Source organism: Calidris pugnax, unplaced genomic scaffold, assembly GCF_001431845.1.
Source record: "Calidris pugnax isolate Ruff unplaced genomic scaffold, ASM143184v1 scaffold18, whole genome shotgun sequence".
NCBI lineage: Eukaryota > Metazoa > Chordata > Aves > Charadriiformes > Scolopacidae > Calidris > Calidris pugnax.
Genome location: NW_015090812.1, coordinates 5,136,670 through 5,155,784, shown reverse-complemented (window position 1 = coordinate 5,155,784; position 19,115 = coordinate 5,136,670). Strand labels below are relative to the sequence as shown.

Genomic DNA, 19,115 nt, shown 5'->3' with positions numbered 1-19,115 from the left:
CATGGGGAACAGCGGGTCTTCTGGGGGACAAAAGCAGAAGAAAGGGACTGACAAACTATGACAGAAGCCTTTAGACAACGGGCAGCAAGAGGAGCAGGTTGGAGTGGGAACAAAACCACCCCACGTTCTCCTAACCCCTGAGAAACAGCTGTCCACAAAGTGGCTGAAAGCAATATTCCCATCACTGCTCCTTCTCCTGCTCCTTCTCCCACCCAGGGCTCCAGCTTCAGAGCCAGGGCAGGGGAGAGCTCCAACGGACCCTCCCGTACCTGCTCCTGCCCACGCACCAGCAATTTCCACTGCTATTCCCAGCTCTTTGCGCTGCCACATCCTGCCTCACTCACTGAGGGTGGAGGGAAAACATCCCTATTTTTCACACTTTACCCCCAGATGGATCAGGCACAAATTTAAACTTGAAATGCACGTTGGCACCGGTAAGAGGAAATTACCAGGAGTCATGCTTGTTTATTGGAAAAGCTCTGCGATGTGCTTTGTTTTCTTTCTCTGTGCTTAATTCTCCACCACTCTGCATTTATGGGTTTGTTTTTTTTTTTGTCGTCTTCAGCTCAGTTTCGTGCTTGTGCTGAGGCTCGTGCCCCACCTCTGCATCCTGGCGTTGCTCAGCTGGTTGTCATCCTGAGCTGCCACTTCCCAGCAGCTGTCATGGAACACGTGGGATCCCTCCTTCCCACCTTCCCTCTAACAAAGGTTTTACAGAAGCTCTGCTTTACCCACCTCCCCCCTGTTTCTCAGTCATCATTTCAGCAAGGAAAAGAAGATATGGAGGGGAAGAATATAAAAAGCAAGTAGAATAGAGATATAAAAATATTCACACTCTTCACACGCTCGCTGTCACACCTCTACTCCACCTGACGCTCAATTCCTCCTGAGTAAAATCCCTAAGAAATAGCACAGGCTATACTTCTAGGTTGATTTTTTTTCTTCTTTGATTAAAATTGGAATAACACAATAATTAATACCTGGAAATTAAAGACTAAAACTACAGCTGTGTCTCCTGGGGACAGCAGTATTTGAGCCCATCAGTATCTGGGAGAGGGCCCCTCAGTAGGGGTTTGGAGGGCCTGGGTTTCCATCAGCTGCCGTGATCTTGCGTGGATGCCCTTTGCTCCATCAGTTGTTTTTCCCTTCTCTCGGTCTCTCCCCGGGCGAGGAGAAGAGCTACAGTTTGGCAGTGGACTGGTGGCCTCTCAGGAGAGAGGTTACACCCAGGCTGATGTCTTCTCCTTGCAAATAGAAGGAAAACGCAGAACAGGGTAATGGGACCTGGCTCTGGAATTAGAGGCTTGATGTTGTGAGCAGGACTTTGTGGACAGGCTGTCTGACTTGGCAGATGTGTCCTCACTGCTGTTCCCCTTCTCTCTGCTGGGTATTGCATCAAGCGCTTCCCATCTGGGAAAGGATCGCTCAAGGTAATCGCCGTGGCCTCTGAAAATTAAAATAATAATGAGTTCTATTCAACCAACAGATTGGTGTGGTCACGTAAAACTTGGCTGTTGTTGAGTGTTCTGGACCTCCCACAGACAAATATTGTCCTGGATGCCTTCAGCCACCTGAGTTAAAACAACCAGCTCATGGCCTCAGACATCTCTGTAATAATTCACAACAGCACTTGTCAGCCTGCTGACAATGAACGGCTGTACAGCAGATCTGTATGAATCTAGAACGAGAGCTCCCAGAAGGAAATAGCTCCTGCTTCTAAGCTGGAACTGAAATGTCATCTCCTAAAGTCATAAAACTGGACTTCATGCTTATTTTCTGTCAAGAGAAAAATTAGGGCTACTAAAGTTTACCTGAAACCTTTGTCAAGTTTGCAAACCAATGTCCTCTAACTACTTTCTTGACTTAGCCAAGAGCAGCTCACGAGCGCTTGGCCTGGGTGGAAGAGCTCCTGAAATCTGGAACTGAGGGAGTTAGAAAATGTACCTCTCTCCTCAGTGGAAACCTTGTTTTTCTGTCTCCCCCTCTGCTGACTCCATGGATCTTGGCCTTTTGTAGTCTCTCTTGCGCTGAGAATTGTGTAGATGTTGAAGGGGTGATGGGATTGTGTGCTGGGTTTCTGGGAAAGCTTGGTAGGAACATAAGAAAATCAAAAGGTCAATGGACTAGGTAAAAAAATAACAGATTCATTTTATATCTTCTAACATTTTACATTAATTCTCCTGCAGGAAATGTGTTTATCTGTAATAACTGCTACATGTTGATCTATTCGTCATAAGAAGATCCTCTAGTACAGGACACTTGATACCAAAAGGACACAGAGAACAGTATTATTTCTAAGTATAATAGGATTTTCTATGACTCTAAGTACTGACATTTTGGCAAATGTGTACCAGAGCTCAGCGTTCTTTATTGTTTCTTTAAAAGTCCAATGCACAAGGTTAAGCCTACACTGGACAAACAAGTGACTATGAATAAATCAAATAAATCAAATCAAAAAACCAGCCAAACGGCTTGTGAAGAATGGGGCTTGCACCAGTGCAGCTACAATAGCAACAGCATAACCATTTTTGTGGAAATCCCCCTTGTAAGATACCGCCTAAGTGTACAAAGTGACTTGTTCTAGCCCAGTTGACTTGAATTTGAAACCCGGGCTGCAGCAAGACAGAGTAGAAAGACCTTGCACAGGTCAGAAGTAGATACTCAATGACCTCTGTGCTTTACAAATCTCTTATGATCACCAAATATCTTTAGTTAGTCAAGCTAGTAACATTTTAATCACATCCAGTAGTCTCCCTGGAAATAACATGTTAAGTGTCCATCCCTTCCTTTATTATAGCTGTGTTTACATTATGGATCAGCAGGCAGGAAGCCCATTATTTTTTTTCCAAAACAACATGTAGGCATTTAGTATGACTTGTTCTGCTCGTTCTAGGAAAAGCATTATTACAGCCCAGGAACGCTCGGGAAGCTGACGAGGGGAATGACTCACTCCTGCCTCCTGCATACCTGAACATGAAATGACGTATCCAGCTTTCTGGAATTTCAGCGCAAAGCAGTTTAGTAGCTCCAGTACTATGGAGACAGAATTCAGGATCGAAATGTCAGGAGGATTAAACCATTTTTGTATTTTACAGAACAAAAGGAGCCATGTGCCTGAACACACAAAATCCTGGCAAAAAAAGAAATAATAAAATTACTCTTCTGTGATCAAAGAATGAAATTGAAGGGAACTGATTCACAGGTAAACACAGGCTGTCTTACAGTGCACAGGTTTCAGGAAGCCATGCAACAGCCCTGCTCCTGACACAAACCAGCATTTCCCCACCTGGGAAAGGTTATTGAGAGATCCCTCCTGCGAAATGAGGAAGATCATCACACAAAAAACTCTGATGACCTTTTGGACCGAAGGTGCCTGTTATCACAAATCTCAGAGTACTTTCCAGGACTAGTGACACAAGTTGTTTTAGGAAGTTACAACTGCAGGCGTGCCTTTACCTAGAAATACACCCCAGGATATGTGTTATGTGCTCTTTACATTTTATGCAGCTGCACGTTTTCCAGAGGTGGAATTAAATGACAGGCTGGTATGTTTTAAGGCCACAAGAGACTAGCCTTCATCTAGCCTGAACTTCTTCATCAGATCTTCTGTTATTTTTTTGCATAAAACCTGTAATGTGCGACTCCTATCGTGTATCTTCTAAGAAGATGTCTAGTTCCTAGAGTATGTACCCTGATCATTATGAAAACTGCATAGCAATAATCTGCTAATTCCTCTGTGCTGTGCTCTTGACTCCTCATGGTGGTTTGCAGACTTTCAAAGTTATAGCTGCCTTGAGAGTGTTTTAAAGTGAGTTGTGGGATGATCACATTTATATAAAACTGTAATAGTATTAAAGAAGCACAAACTAGGATATTAAGGTATTTTTCCGTATTTCTTCATCTGGAGAATGTTTTTTGTTCAGATGTTCAGGAATACTTGAGCATATCTGAATTTAATTTCTTTATCTGGCAGTCATGTCACATAGAAACAGAGTACAGTATGGAATAATTGCACCTCTTTGTCTTTGTAAAATGATGTCACTTATATTGCAAATATTCAGAATCCCAAAGGGCAAAACTATTTTTGAAATGTGATAATTAGAAAGAACAATCTTGAATTTTTATTAAGAGTTTGGAATGTTACAGTTGATAATAACCCAAATAAGGCTTAAGTGAATCTCTTCAAAACAATTACTTTTGATGGAAGAGTTGGCAAATTTAAAATGCAGCACTACAGAGCCATCTATACCATTTTAAAACACACACAATTAATCTTTTCATTAAGACTGCAAGCACATTTTCTCCAACTAATTTGTATGAGCCAATTTCATTGGGCTACACCTCATGCCCTGTAAGAATTAGAGAAAATGTACACAAGAAGTCAATTTGACCTCTTTATAAACTAGGCAGGTGACACACAGCAGAGTGACATTTTTCACATAGGATTTATTTTCTAATCCAAGATTGTACTTGAAACCCAGTAAAATCTTCAATAGGCACTAATTTGACATGATGTCCAGCTAATACAGCAGTTGGAGATTTAGCTGTTCCTTGTACAGCTTAATATCTGCTCTGACAGAAATAGAACAAGCGATACCACTGCTGAAACAGCAACGGTCTTCATTATAAATTAAACACGTCGATATTGCAATGTGTATTGTATATTCGACCAAAACGAGGGTTGAAACTTAATATGTTTACACAGTAGTGAGCAGAAAGGCTTCTACCAACAGTTTCTGCTCTTCCCTTTTTCCTTAAGCAAGTTGTCTATACTATAAATCCAGGGAATGCATGGCTCACCTTTCTGAAACCATTACAAGTCTATTATGTTTTAAGTAAATAGAAAATATTAAAAAACATAATAAATCTACACACTAAATCCCCAGCATTCCCCTAACCTAGAACTAATTCACTCTGCACTTCACAAAGATTATTAATTCATTTCAGAATTATAAGACGCATGAAGCAATTAGGTAAAAGAGCATGTTATTGACTGAATTTTTTTATTCTCATGAAATGGTTTGTCTTTAAGACAAACTCATGACTATTAATGCCATTTTTATGGCATTACTGTAAATCTTGATACTAGCAAGCATTTCTTCTTGAGCCTTTCCTTTCTTTGTCCTAATTCTTTTTATCTTCTTATATATTCTTACCTTCTTTTCAATTTTTGTTTCATTTTCATCTAGTCTTAATTACAATCATAACAATGTCAAAATGGTTTGCTTTTTATCTTCTTATATATTCTTACCTTCTCAATTTTTGTTTCATTTTCACCTAGTCTTAATTATAATCATAACAATGGCAAAATGGTTTCGAAATGATGAAAATAAAATAACAGTGATGCAATAATGTTGGTCATAAGACAAAACCCCTAACTTTCTCAAATCACAGTAACCTTCTACATGCAACCCTGTCGTCAAGCTGAGCAACGATTCAGGCACTAACATAGCAAAACACTTAAAACACACATTTACATTCATCCTTATTCAGGACAACACAATAGTCAGGTTTAATTTTACACTAGTAGTTAAAAACTTGCCTAAATTTAAATCATATTCTGCTTGGTTTCAGCAGTAGCCTCTCTCATGTGAGTGACAAGACCACTGGTGACAGAACAGGTTATGGTACTGTGACTGCCAGGAGGAAATGAGTCAAAACAATAGTGGAAAATCAATCACATTTGAAAAGGTGTTGATGATTTTGCCCTCAGAGTAGACAAGGACTGAAATGATTCAACCACCCAGGCCTACTGGAGAGATGGGGAGGGACTCTTTATCAGGGAGTGGAGCGATAGGATGAGAGGGAATGGTTTTAAACTGAAAGAGGGGAGATCTAGATTAGATATTCAGAAGAAATTCTTTACTGTGAAGGTGGTGAGACACTGGAACAGAGAAGACACTTGCCCAAAGAAGCTGTGGATGCCCCATCCCTGGAGGGGTTCAAGGCCAGGCTGGATGGGGCTTTGAGCAACCTGGTCTGGTGGCAGGTGTCCCTGCTCATGGCAGGGGGGTTGGAACTGTATGATCTTTCAGGTCCCTTCCAACCTGAACCATTCTATGATTCTGTGTTAGTTAACCATGATTAAGCCATATTTAAAACTGTTCTAACTAAAATACATGTTTTGATGCCATTGTTGCTATGGAAAAGCTCACAAATTATCGACAAATAGAGTGAGAAGCATGAGCAAAGCATGACTTGCCCACATCTGTAGCAGCTGTGTGCTGTAAGAGAGAGTGCAGGTGGTACTTTGTGAAAGCTGTCGGATACCACATCGCAATGTTCTTTCTGCAGACAGAAAGAATTTGGTGTGATTCTGTAGGAATCTCTACAGATGCTCTTTCTGCTGCGCTCCCCCTTCTCAGAACCACAACCCTGCTGTATGGCCATAAACGAGAAGCCACCACGTGGGATTATTTTTGATTTACAGCTCTGCAGCAGGGAGAGGAATCCGTTCTGTTACTCGGCCAACTATTGCACAACACCGGCAGGCAAAATGTTCCTTTAGTGCAAAACATATAATCCCACTGGTGTCAACATGTAAGGCTGAGGAATGTTGCCTTAAAACCTCCCCTTTGTTTTCTGGAATCCTGAATTATTGACGTGCAATTAATTTTTTTTCATCCTTCTAAATCAGTTTGGTACCATCAATAATAGTAATGTAATTTGACAAGTAAGATAGCACCTAAAATATTTTCCTTCATGAAAAATGTTTTAAACACATAAAATAAATATCACTGCTAAATATCAAAGACTGAATATTATCTCATTGCTGTAAAGTATGCATGCAGTGAATAGTTCACAATTTAACATACGTTCTTGAGTTTGCTCTTTGTTCTTTGACTGTTGCTGGTTGCACACACAATTGGAAAATGAAATATCCTTAAAGATGACCAAATTATTTGCTTAATTATTTGACTGATTTCTTTTTTATTTTTGTTTTTTAAGATTAAGTTGCAGCAATAATGCAGCAGTGATTTAGTCAAGAAAATCTATATTGTATTTGTAAATACAGGTATCTGCTCTTTATTCTTGCTCTTCAGTATCCTTATTTTTTCCCAGGTATGGAAGGTGTCTGTTAACTCTAAACAACAGTTTGTGACAGGCCTGGATGATATCACACAGTTGCATTCAAGTAAAAGTCAACATAATACCAAATTCTGGTAATTTCAAATCCTTTCTTCCAGTATGTGGAGAGCCTACAATCACAACTTTAATATCTAATTATCCTCAATATAGGATTGAGAGTTGTGTTTACAGAATAGTTTAGAAGACCAAGTGAGTTACCAATATTGTCACACAGACGCAGGCCTTGAAAAACCTTGGTGTGATAGATCTCTCTGTCTTCTGCAAAAATAAAGCACAGGAAACAAAGGAACTACGCATGGCATCTCAGAAAGACTAGTTAAAAGAATGAGATAGAGAACCTGGGAGTGGTGGTGGAGCTTTTTTGGGTTTTTTGACTGCATCATGTGCATTGGAAAGCAAATTGGAGCAGATCCTACAGCCAGGCTTCTTTGCTGCCAGTGAGGCTTGGAAGGGGAAAAGTATCCAAAAATTGCTTCACGACATGGATGAGGAGACTTTTGATCAAAGTCTCAAGCAAAGAAGCTTAGATCACTTCCTTGGGTTTCTAAATCACCTAATAGGTATGTTTCCAGTCAGGTAACTGGCAATTAATGTATTTCAATCTAATTCCTACTTCAAGAAATGCGGTAGAGGCAGGACAGGGGCCGATACAACAACTGGCACAGAAAAAAGCCAGCCAGATGGCATGAGTCTGAAAGAGTTCTCTTGCCCAAAACCTAGCACCTACATCCTTGGCAGATTCTAAAAACAGCAGAGAATCTCTCTCCCCTTTACCACTATCATACAGCTGACTTTTTTACATATTTGCAGTTCTGTCTCCTGCCCTAGTAGCTTTGTAATAACTTAAAGAATTGTTCATATGAAAAAAAGGATTTATTCTACTAACAAGATTCAATAAGGCGAAATTTTAATTAGACTTCTTTTTTCTTTCTGGTACCTCAGTTTTGTAACTTTGCTGAAATAATGTTCATCAATTCCTGTAGCTCTTTTGGGGTTGCTAATTTAAAAAGTAATACAACTTAATACTTGAGTAATATAAAGATATATAAAGTAATTGAGTAATGTAAAGATGTTTTTGATTAGATGAGCAGATTAAATGTATTACAAAAAGTAAAATTCCTAAATTCTTAGATGTTCAATTTGTATATATGCCATTATTTGATTAAATGAACTGTGTGCCACTTCTAGCAGGAAGTATTTCCAAGCACCTCACTCAACCTTATGTCATAACTAGACTCCTCAAGGATATTGAGTAAGATCTGCCAAAACAATATAATAGATCTACATTTGGTCAATGCTCTGTTCACAATTTATTATAGACTATATTACTTAAGTCTGATCAAACATTGCTGATAATGCAAACAATCTGGGGTTTTGGCTAATGTGAGAACCTGTAAAAAGGAAATACAATAATCTAGAGAATCTATGACAAAATTTCATTTATCTCTCAAGTCTCTTAGCTGGTTCTAGATTTACCATTACTTCCATCACTGTGTTACAAGAGCCAAATTTCCTTCTCTCATACACGAGTGCACAACTGCTACACAAGTCCATAGTTCTGGTGTATTCCATAAAGAGAAGATGGTCTTATGTCAGTATCTACTGCTTGTACAGAAGTCTCTTCTATCTCCAGCCAGCCTGTTACTTAACAGCCACAACAGAGCTGCACGAGGCTGATGTGAGGGAAGCAATGTGTTCCCCTGAAAACCGGACAAGGAAATGCCTGAAACTGCAAGCTGCCTGCAAGAGCAATAGGAACTGAGTCAGCGTTCTGGGGAAAGGAAGGAATAGGGAGGGGTGGAACAAGCAGTATATTCTTCCAAAAAAAAGTACGTTCAAAGCAGATAACATATGAAAAAGACAAGTGTTACTAGTGTGCCATAAATAATATAAAATTTACTTAATGTACCAGTAAAGTTTATGGATCAAATCCTCTTTCCTGGCCGAGAAGTACTTGCATAACAAAGGCTTTCAGAGTTGGTTATAGCTTTCTGATTCACTACCCAGTTCATCGCTAGCACTGTGATGGGACTGGAGATGATTCATTAACGGAGGGAGCCAAATTGCAGTTTCTCTACCCTACAATCCCTTTAAGATGCTGTTTAAATGGGCTGTAAAACTGGTTACTGTATCAGCTCTTAGTCCGTTCAGAACTCTTCAGTCTGAAAGGGAAATTTCCTAGCTGGGACCCTTGGGTGGTTTTTTCTTATTTTGCACTGCCCGAGAACTGAACAAGGGACACAGGACGGTGAATATGCCCTAAGGCTTTCCACCTACAACCTTCCTCAGGTTACTCCAGCTCTATGAATGCTTCAATTTCTCCACGATAAATGGAGTTTATTTAGATGTATGATTGCACATCCATATGTACAGATCACTAAACTGCAAATCCAATTCAAGTTTCTTGTGTTCGGGGGAACTGTATCCCTGGATGCAACGTGCCCTCTGAGCATGCATAATTTGAAACAGATGGCTCAACAGATGAGCTGCCAAAGACACAAGGCCAATTCAAATGCCATCCAAAAGTAAAAGTTAAGTGGGATAAAAGTTTTCCTTGTCCCACTTTATCTAAACAGGGCCTATCTGCTTGGAAGATGCTCTTTTATCATTCTCTACCTTTCAACTTATTCTTTTCAAATGTGCCATGCTCTCGAAAACAGATTTAGTTTTACCAGCTACCAAGATTTTATCATATATTTTCCAATTTTATTTTATTTTTTTTAATAAAGCTTCAGCCTCCGGAGTTAAGAGCTTACATGGGTTATTTGAGCTTTAATTCAAAAAAGCCAACAAGAAAGCAGCAAAATATCGGACCTTTCTGGCCTTCAAGGTTGCCAAGAAAAGCTTGAAAATGTGAACCATGAAGGTTCAGAGACCAAAATTCCTTTTTAACTTATGCTTTAGTTGGCAGGCCTTAAGCACAAATAAATAATTTAAAATGTCTGGAATATGAAGTCTACTGATTTATCATTTAAACAGTCTGATATAGGAACAGCTACCAGAAAGCTCCCCCCAGCATGTAATACTTCCTAGCCTTTCCACAGAACCCCCTGCCAGACACTTGCTCCATGGCTTGTAGTAAGTGGAGACACTATTCCTGCTGGCATTATTATGCCTTAGGCAATGCCTTCGCTTTAAAGACAAGCCGATTTAAAGCTACCATGTGTCTTGATTTTCACAAATATGACAGTTTTTTCCATCTGGATTTTTTTCCTCTGGACACGCAGGCATCTATATACACCGCTATCTGTCTATTAATCCATCCATCTCCCCAGACTCTGCATTTTGTTGTCTAAATTTCTTAACAAGAGGAATCCTGACACAGTACATTCAAAAAAACCCAGAGAATAGCAGATTGCATACTGCAGATGAAAAAAAAATCGAACATTTCCAAGAAGTAATTACACTGACTGAGCATTCACTGTACAGAATACGCCCAGGTTGCTACTGGGAACAGAAATGACAGCCATCACTTGAGTCAGCCAAGCACCACCGAGATCAGTTACACCGCAGAGTATTACCTGTGCTTCCCACAGTCACTGCATCGGCTGACACCCCACCAAATATCCTTAGAAATCTTTAAAGTACTACAATGCTACAATTAATGATTTGTGGGTATACAGGATTCAAGCTAAAAACCACAAAGAAATTGTAAGTTTACTTAACTCTACAGCCAAGACAAATACTCAGGGTATAAGACTGGTCCACTACCCATAACCAAAAGAACATTGTCCTTCTCATGTTTTAGAAATTCCGTGAAATGAGTAAATTTAATGCAGCCACTCTGTAGTGATTAAACATATGAGACATCACCCCTGATATTTAACAGATTAAATTCCTATCCAAAAGTGTAAAGCCAAGGAAACAATGTTTTACAGGCAGAATGGGTTAACATTACCAAAATGTAAATGACACTCGGATAAGGGAAAACTGTGGGTAGGATTTTGTTTTGTCTAAAATTGTCAGATACACAAACCAAAATCTGAAAGACTGATAAGACAACAGTTCAATTGCTAGTGATTTTGCTCTATTCAGAAGAGCTGTATCTTTTCTCTAGTTGGCATACTAGAAACAGTGTCATTAGAACTAGTCTGCATAAACTGGAGAGTGTAATACTAATGAAAAGCTCAGATCCTCCTCTTTTCTTATGCAATATGAACAGCAGGGCTTAACTTTAGGTATTTACATGCTTTAATCTTTAATTCAATGGGATAAATTTTGTTCTTGATTATGTACATGTAACCACATCAACGCCAATGGAACACACAAGTATGAACAACTTTTGGCCTGTTCAGCCTGAACTGGAAACACCCAACTAAACTCATGCTTTCATTTGTTGTTGTTGATTTTGAAAGGCTTAATGCTGATAATCTACAAACAATACTGCAAACTTGACTGGTAAATTAAAAGAAATTATCTATTGTGTATATCTCAAGTAAACACATAAATGTAAGAATCTATGAAATCCTAAACATTGCCAACTTCAGCTTATGCTATGGAAATCAAAGTCTGAATGTCTACTGCAAGCTATTTTCATAGTTAGACTTGCTCCTCACAAGTTTATTTTCAAAAAATTAATTCTCTTGGGCAGTGGAAAGCAAATTATGTAACTCTCCATTTTCTGCCAATTGTCCAGAGAATGCTGGTAACTCCAGAAGCATTACAGATTTCAATACTAATGTTATTGTAGCATTTGCTTAGAAGTTACATTGCAGTTACTGTTCAAATTAAATACTTTATCAGGGCACTGGGAAGTACAAACATAACAGGCTGAACTTCTGAAACTTGGAAGCAAACAGATGCAACAAGGCCTGGATTTTCATCAAGTTCTTGGCTTACAAACTGAGCAACAGAACCTCCCGCCCTGTGTGTGCTGCTGCTGCCCGTGAGCCGAGTCAGATTCCCTTTGTTTCAGACCACGACATCCGGGCTTATTTCAGCAGTTCTGAGCAACTTCAGCTTCAGCAAAAGTCAGTGAAACTGCTGATGTTAAAAAATGAGCAAAATAAGGACTGACTATTACAATGTAAAATTAGGCTACAGCATCATTAAAGATCCCCACAGAAATTCCACTCCTTTACTGGGGAAAAAAACCCAAAGCCTTCCTTGAAAGGGTACCTGTACAGTCCTTTAGCTAATTCTGTGAAAATAAGAACAGAATATAAGAATAGAGGTAGTGACTCATAACAAAGGTTTAAATAGCCCAGCGTCCTGTCTCCAGCAGTGGCAACAGGAAGCAGCTATGGAAGACAGCATGAGTAGATAAGCATGTAGTGACACTGCCCTGGTGTCCTTCCCAAACCTCCTATAATTTACAGCTCAGAAGTCACCTGAGCTGGAGTTGTTTAATTGGTGTGAGTGGGTTTTTTAAGTCTAGACAGCTGATGAACATGTCCTATAACATGTCCCAGGCTTTTGTCTTCATACTGCTAAGGTTGGACACTTCACTGGGGTGGGCTAGGGCTTTCCCCTGGTCTTTGAACCTGGGTTTTCCTCCTCCTGATACAAAGCTGATGAAACTGCAGGAGGTGCTCCTGTGAACTGAAGTCTCACTTTGTCTTGAAACCAGATGTGGCTGCATCCTGCACCTGAGTCCGCCAGTTAAACAGAGCTATAACGGTCTCCTGACAGCTCCTGAGAGCTGTCAAAATGGCAAAACACCCACCTGCACTCTAAATTGAGGTCCAAGTGCAGATCACAGTTTCTGAGGAGCAATTTGATTTTATTCCGCCAATTCTGATGGCTACTTATTTTTCTTCTACTAAATCCATTCTCCGCTTCTTTCTCCATTTCTCATGAGAGAGTTGAGTAGGATGAAAAAATAATTTCTGCATTTTCACTTTCATCAGAAAAAGGAAGAAGGAAATCCTTTAAACAGGCACCAAAAAGCAATATTTTAATTCTCAGATAAGAAGAAAAAGATTTCTCTAATTTTTGGTAGGATAAACCTTGCTACCTGTGTCTCCCATCCTTATACAAGAAACAGTAGCCCTAAAGAAAGACCTTAGCATCTCCAAATCAAGGCAGTGTTAGGTGAGGGACTATAGTGTACACAGGGATCCTCCTATGTACAAATGCCTAGGAGTGATTCTAGATCTAAAGTGAAACAATTTGGCCTTAAATCCCAGAATGAAATGTAGAAAGAGCTAGAAACTGAGTCTAAATTGACACAACTGAAACTTAGCTTTAGCAGCTATGGAACACTTCTAGCTACGGAAATAAAGTGAATAATAGAAACACTCATGGGACAGTGCTCATTCTATATACTTATGTTTTATGAGTGATTGCGCAGCTCCAGGTCTCCTTGACTTTACTTTTATCCTCCCTTTCATCTCCTTAGATTTCCTACCCAGTACCCTAAAAATTACCATATTCAGATTTATGCTTAAGTCTAATACATTATTTCTGTTGTTTATCCAGACAAAAAAAAAAAAGGGAAAAAGATATTTTTTCCTGCAGATTTTAATAAGACTCTACCAGACACCATGGATACTATTCATAACAGGCTAATAATATGCATATATTTTGGAACCTACTTGTGTATGTGTATACTAGCTTTAAATACTAGCTTTGATATTGCTGTATCTATTAATAACAAATAAATATAGTGTATAAAGAAAAGATAAACACTACTTACTGAAAATAAACATAGCATATAATCCTTATGATTAGGGATAATACCCTTTAAAATATTAAATCAGTTCTTACCTTTTCCCTTGCTAAGTTTGCTACACATCAAACTCCACTGTAAATAGAATCACAGATTCATAGAATCATAGAATTGTCTAGGTTGAAAGGGACCTTTAGTCTAATTTTGTGAGAATACAAAACAAATTGACTACAAGGAGCAAGAAACCTTATTTGAAACACATTAATAGCCCAAACACTATGAAAAGAGGTGGTGGTGGGAAAGCTTTGGGAAAAGAGATTATGCTTATTTGCCTTTTTGTACCGAGGCTGCAGTGAAGTAAACATTCCAGTTGAGCAGCATTCCTCTATATCTTTTCATAGTCTCTGCGGAGACTAAAGTAGAAATCACTTATTTGCGGTTGAGAAAATAGCATGGACTTCTGCATTAAATTTTAAATAAATTCTGCCCACAGGATGATAAGATGCTTAAATCAAATGATGAGACGTTATCCATCTAAGCAATGCATTAGGAGTATAAAATGTGATTCAGCATGCTGTGAACTCTAAACTCTTGTACTCAGCAAAGACATCAGGCCTGTTGTTCTCAAGACTAAATTATGATTTGTTGTAAGTTTTATAATAAAATACAAAGATTACAGTCAATCGTTCACCCTGCAAAATTCATTCCAGCATTTTTTCTAGTTGCTAGACTAGATTTCCAGATTAGCAGAGCTCACTCCATGTGCAGATGGAAAATGGATCATAAAACTGTTCCTTCAATATAAAGGTTAGGCAAATATTTTAATTCTTTTGGACTACCGTTATTGTATGTTTAAGTTACATATTCTGCTAGAAGGTGCTTTCCCTATTAAATCTGTATTGCTGTTAAAGCCTTCATCTCTGAACACTGAAGGATCTCAAGTGTGACAGGGACACGTGGGAGGAATTTTCTGCTCTTCTCTGTGTAAAGGGAGTAGAGAAGACACCCACATTTCTACAGGGCAAAGACCTTCAGTAAGTTCAGAAACGTACTTCCTGGAGAAATGTTGAGTCCTAAAATGTCAGTTTATATCGCTTGTAACTCCCAGATAAGGATGCTATGTCAAACTGCCCTGCACAACTGTATGCTGAACTTACTCCTTTATGAGACCATAACAAAATTTAAGTTATGCCATTGTTATAAAGTTACTCAAATTTATAATGCCCTTAAAGTGTGTTTCTCTGTAGACCTTGTAACAGTATTTGGTCAGTAAGTGAGTCACTTGAATTGCTCAACTGAATACCACCATCACACTGCAATATTTGACAAACTTCTCCTAGTCCTGTAAAGCATTGGTGCCAGTTACGTGAGTCAGCTGTGCTTTTGCTGCATCATCCTCCAGACATACAGCACTACTTGAGAGGATTAAATAACTATAGATCAAATAAATCTTAATTTCAGAATCATCTCCATCTATTTTAAATGCAAGAGAGGTTCTCCGGCCCTTTCTTAAATGGTACCACACTTTAGCTGCAGACATTCCATGTGTTTTGGGGAAATGGCTCCAATATCATAACACTCTCCAGTGCTGCTCTAAACATGCCATAAAAAGGATGAAAAATCTGTACAATAATAAGGCAGATCTTTATAATGTTCAGAAAGTAAAGTCCCTTCTCTTGTGAAACCTAGTCCAAACACAGCCATAAGCTCTAAGTAGAAACAGAACGGGGACTCTGAGGCCTGAGGATATTAATTCCATACAACCTGTGGTAATTTGATTTCTTCTAGTGTATGCTAATATGAAGTCATTTAGAAGACTTAAAAAGGTCTGCTTAGCCTTCAATGAGGTTCCTCATCCCTGACCTAGAGGAATTTATGACAATTAATTAAGATCAGAGAAAAACTAGATTGAAATGGACAGGATTGGGAAAATTTATTACTAATGGCTTTTATTTGCTGGGATCATACAGGAATTGGCAAGAAAGGCCCAAGACAGAATTATTTGATTGCCTCAGAAAGACAGAGAACCAACAACTGTCTTCATTCAACTGTAATGCTGGGGTATTTTTTCATAAACATTTGTATTAAAAACAGTGACAGTATAATAAATCTATTCAGAAAATCTTCTTATGATGGCACTTACTGGCATACTTGATTTAATTATCCTCTTTTACAAATGACTCTTTGTAGAGCAAAGGTGATTCCCTCCCATCTATCTTCCTTTTAGTAACTCCCTAAACCAAACGTAATTCTGAAGAAATACCAAACGTAATTCTGAAGAAATAAAATAAAAAGTGTTCAGGCTCTGACATTGTTCCTGTTCTTAGTGTAGTCAACAAATGCATAGAGGGACTAGAAAATACCTTTAAAGGGCAGCTGCAGGAGACTGAAGATGACTTCACAGAAGGCTTCATCTTCTTGATTGTAGCTTATTAGTGCATTTGTTACCCATAAAAAAATCAAATGGAGGATTTTTTTTCCTGAAGGTACAAATAAAACACATTACTTACTTCTAACAAGCAGCAGAAGAATCATCCATCATCAGGTTAAAACATAATTTCTTAATTATGACGATTATGTTGTTGGTAGTTGACACGGTGACCTGATAGAACAAGAAGTACAAAATGAAACTACCAGCCCATTCCTGAAGTGGGAAAAGAAAAGGAAACAAACTGCCATTTGTTCTCTTCTCAAATGGCTTCCTTATGTTGTACAAAACCCCAAGCAATTGCAGCTGTTGGGAGAAGCTAACGCTACTTTCACTGCTGCCAGTCACACTCCCAGACACCCTTAAGGAAACCCACAAGCCGCACCACTTCATCACTGAGGTTCCTCAAAGTTAGTTCAGCTGTAACTTCAGGAAAATTTACAATAGAAAAGAATTTTCCTCTTGGAGAATCAAATCTCCAGTATACTCCTGCTTCTCATTCCCTCTACCCTGGTCCTTCACTGGTATTTAAATTGGCATTACCTTCCTCTTGGCTAGAAACCACACAGATTTAAAATGTAAAGGCAAAAAACCCCAAATGTAATTTATTGGACAAGCTTGGACAAAGGAAAAAAACATAGAAGAAGTTTTAAAAAGTAGGGTGTGAGTTGGGATGTCCTGGAAAACACAGCAAGGACTGGGCATATCTGAGGTTTCCCTCTACATTCCCGCTGGGACTGAGTAATTCCCGAGGCCACTTTATGGGCTAAACATTGTGGCTGGTCAGGAAATCTGTGTGTGGCTGGGCCAACAGCAGGGTAATTTAGTTGGGGCCTCCATGTGGCAAGAGAATGATGCTGGACAAGACTTTCAGCTCTTGGAGCAGGGTATAAAACAAAGGCAGCACAAGGTAACAGCTGTTGCTTTCCACCCAGTTCTGTTGATATCGGTAGTAGGCAATTCTCTCAATGACAGTAAGAACTCTACTTAATGTTAAAGAGGGTGACATACCAGTCTAATTTAAGTTCTGCAAAATATGGAGAACATCACAATAAAACTGGCTATAATTACAGAAAATAACAGCTCTTTGTAACTGTTCCAAATTGGATACAGATGGAACACGTTAGAGCAAACTAAATTCTTCTATTAAGGAAGTTACTTACTAACTAATATTTCAAGTAATTTTTTAATTCAAAATCATTGATGCTGATGACGTAATATACAAAGTATATGAAGATAGGTTATATCACAGCTGTGGCTGATTTCAGTTTGTTGAACTAAAATGCTGGCACTGATTTTTGAAAACAGTTTGAATGGACACCTAGGATCTTTATCAGAAGAACCTGGCTAATCAAGCCTAGTTCCTTCAACAGTGTCCTCACGAACCATATGTAGTATATATATTGATATACACAGAAGACACATCAACCTGTCATGTCAAGAAAGTACATAAAACTACATGATACCGCATCCTGAATTCTGAAAACAGACTATAATTTCATACGTATTTATTTCAATTTGTGGGGTTTTTTTTGAAAAACAATGATTCTCTGATGTCTACCAAATTACATAAAGAGAATATCCACACTACATTTCTAAAAGAAACCTTGAGAAGTATTCCCCTTTAACACCTGTTAACACAACATTTCCATCTACTCTAGGGCTTTTAAGGTCTAGCTAAATTGAGCTAGCTAAAATACATGCCCTTCCTAGTGGGGACAAGTCCTTGGCACATTTCCCCTCAAAAAAAAGTCAAAGAGAACAAAGAACTAGTAAGATATTCAGTATATGTCGAAGTTCAGCAAATTCAGCCTCTGGCAAACCAAGGTAATAGAAAGCTCTTCTGTGGAGACTTTCTCATTGAGAACATTCTGCCTACAGACAGCCCTTTCACAGCGAAGCCAAAAGGGTTTTTTTTGCACAAGCTCTTTGCATAGTTTCAACTCTTGTGGCATAATACAGTGAAAGTAGTGATCTGAGACCATAAAGCTCCACTCCAACTACAGCTTTAAATGGTAGTACTAGTAATGTTCTGGCACCATCTGATGTTTTTTTGTTTTGCTTGCCTGGGTATAATCTCTAGGCAGCCATGCTTTGTTTAGTCAGTGAAACTAAAGAAGAAAACAAACTACTAAGGTCATAGGCAGCTTGGAAAAAAGAATGTTATCAAAATTAACAAGGTGGGTTTCAAGACTGAATTGTGCATTAGCTAGATTAAACTGGTCACACCACACACAAACACACCACCAGGTGACTCCAAGGGTTATTATAAAGTCAATGCTATAAATTCCACTAGGTAACAAACTAGCAAGTAATGTGATGTGTAAAATGGGAAGATGAACTAGAAATAAGGAAGTATTTCTTGTTTTCTAGACTCAAACGCAGAAGCTCTGCCTTTGAGTGGTTCTTTTTCACAAAGGGGCAACTGAGGTGATTTTTCTATTAAAAATAGTTTAACAGTCTAAAGTTGCAGTGTTGTAAGACACTAGGCCTACTTCAGCCCTACTATAAAAGGATTTTTATATTAAAATCATAAAAAGAAAAAACACACGGGTTTATACTTAGCGGTGAAATAAAAGGAAAAAAAAATATTCAATGAATACTGTAAAGAGTACATGACAAACACAAACCTCATGGTAAAAACGCTATTGCTGCTGCTATATTGCAGATGCTTCGGAAGGAACATGACAATCTCCATGGATCCTTTGAAGTTTTTATGTTAAAGTACAACTGAAGTTATGTACTTCTGTCAGAGAAGCCCAGTGCCAAAGAACATGCCTCGCGCTGAACAACAGATTTACAATTGTCCACAGCTCCTGGAGAATTAATTCCACATTCTTGGATCAGTCCACAGGAAAGCTGTGCCCCATTTAAATAAGCCTTACCCTTAAAAGGTTATCTCAAGTCACAGATTTATTTTTTTTTTAATACATTCTGGCCATGTGGCCCCTTCACGAGAAGAGCCGGGCCCTTGGACTTGACTGGTAA

General features: G+C 38.7%; 1 long non-coding RNA gene across 1 annotated transcript; it reads right to left on the bottom strand.

Annotated features, from left to right (window-relative positions):
- Positions 1-487: 487 nt before the first annotated feature.
- Positions 488-18,974, bottom strand: LOC106886285. Its single transcript, XR_001411619.1, has 5 exons — positions 18,758-18,974; positions 16,210-16,301; positions 2,968-3,130; positions 1,945-2,086; positions 488-1,446 (listed from the first exon to the last, which is right to left on the bottom strand). It is a non-coding gene; the product is annotated as an uncharacterized LOC106886285 (long non-coding RNA).
- Positions 18,975-19,115: the final 141 nt, after the last annotated feature.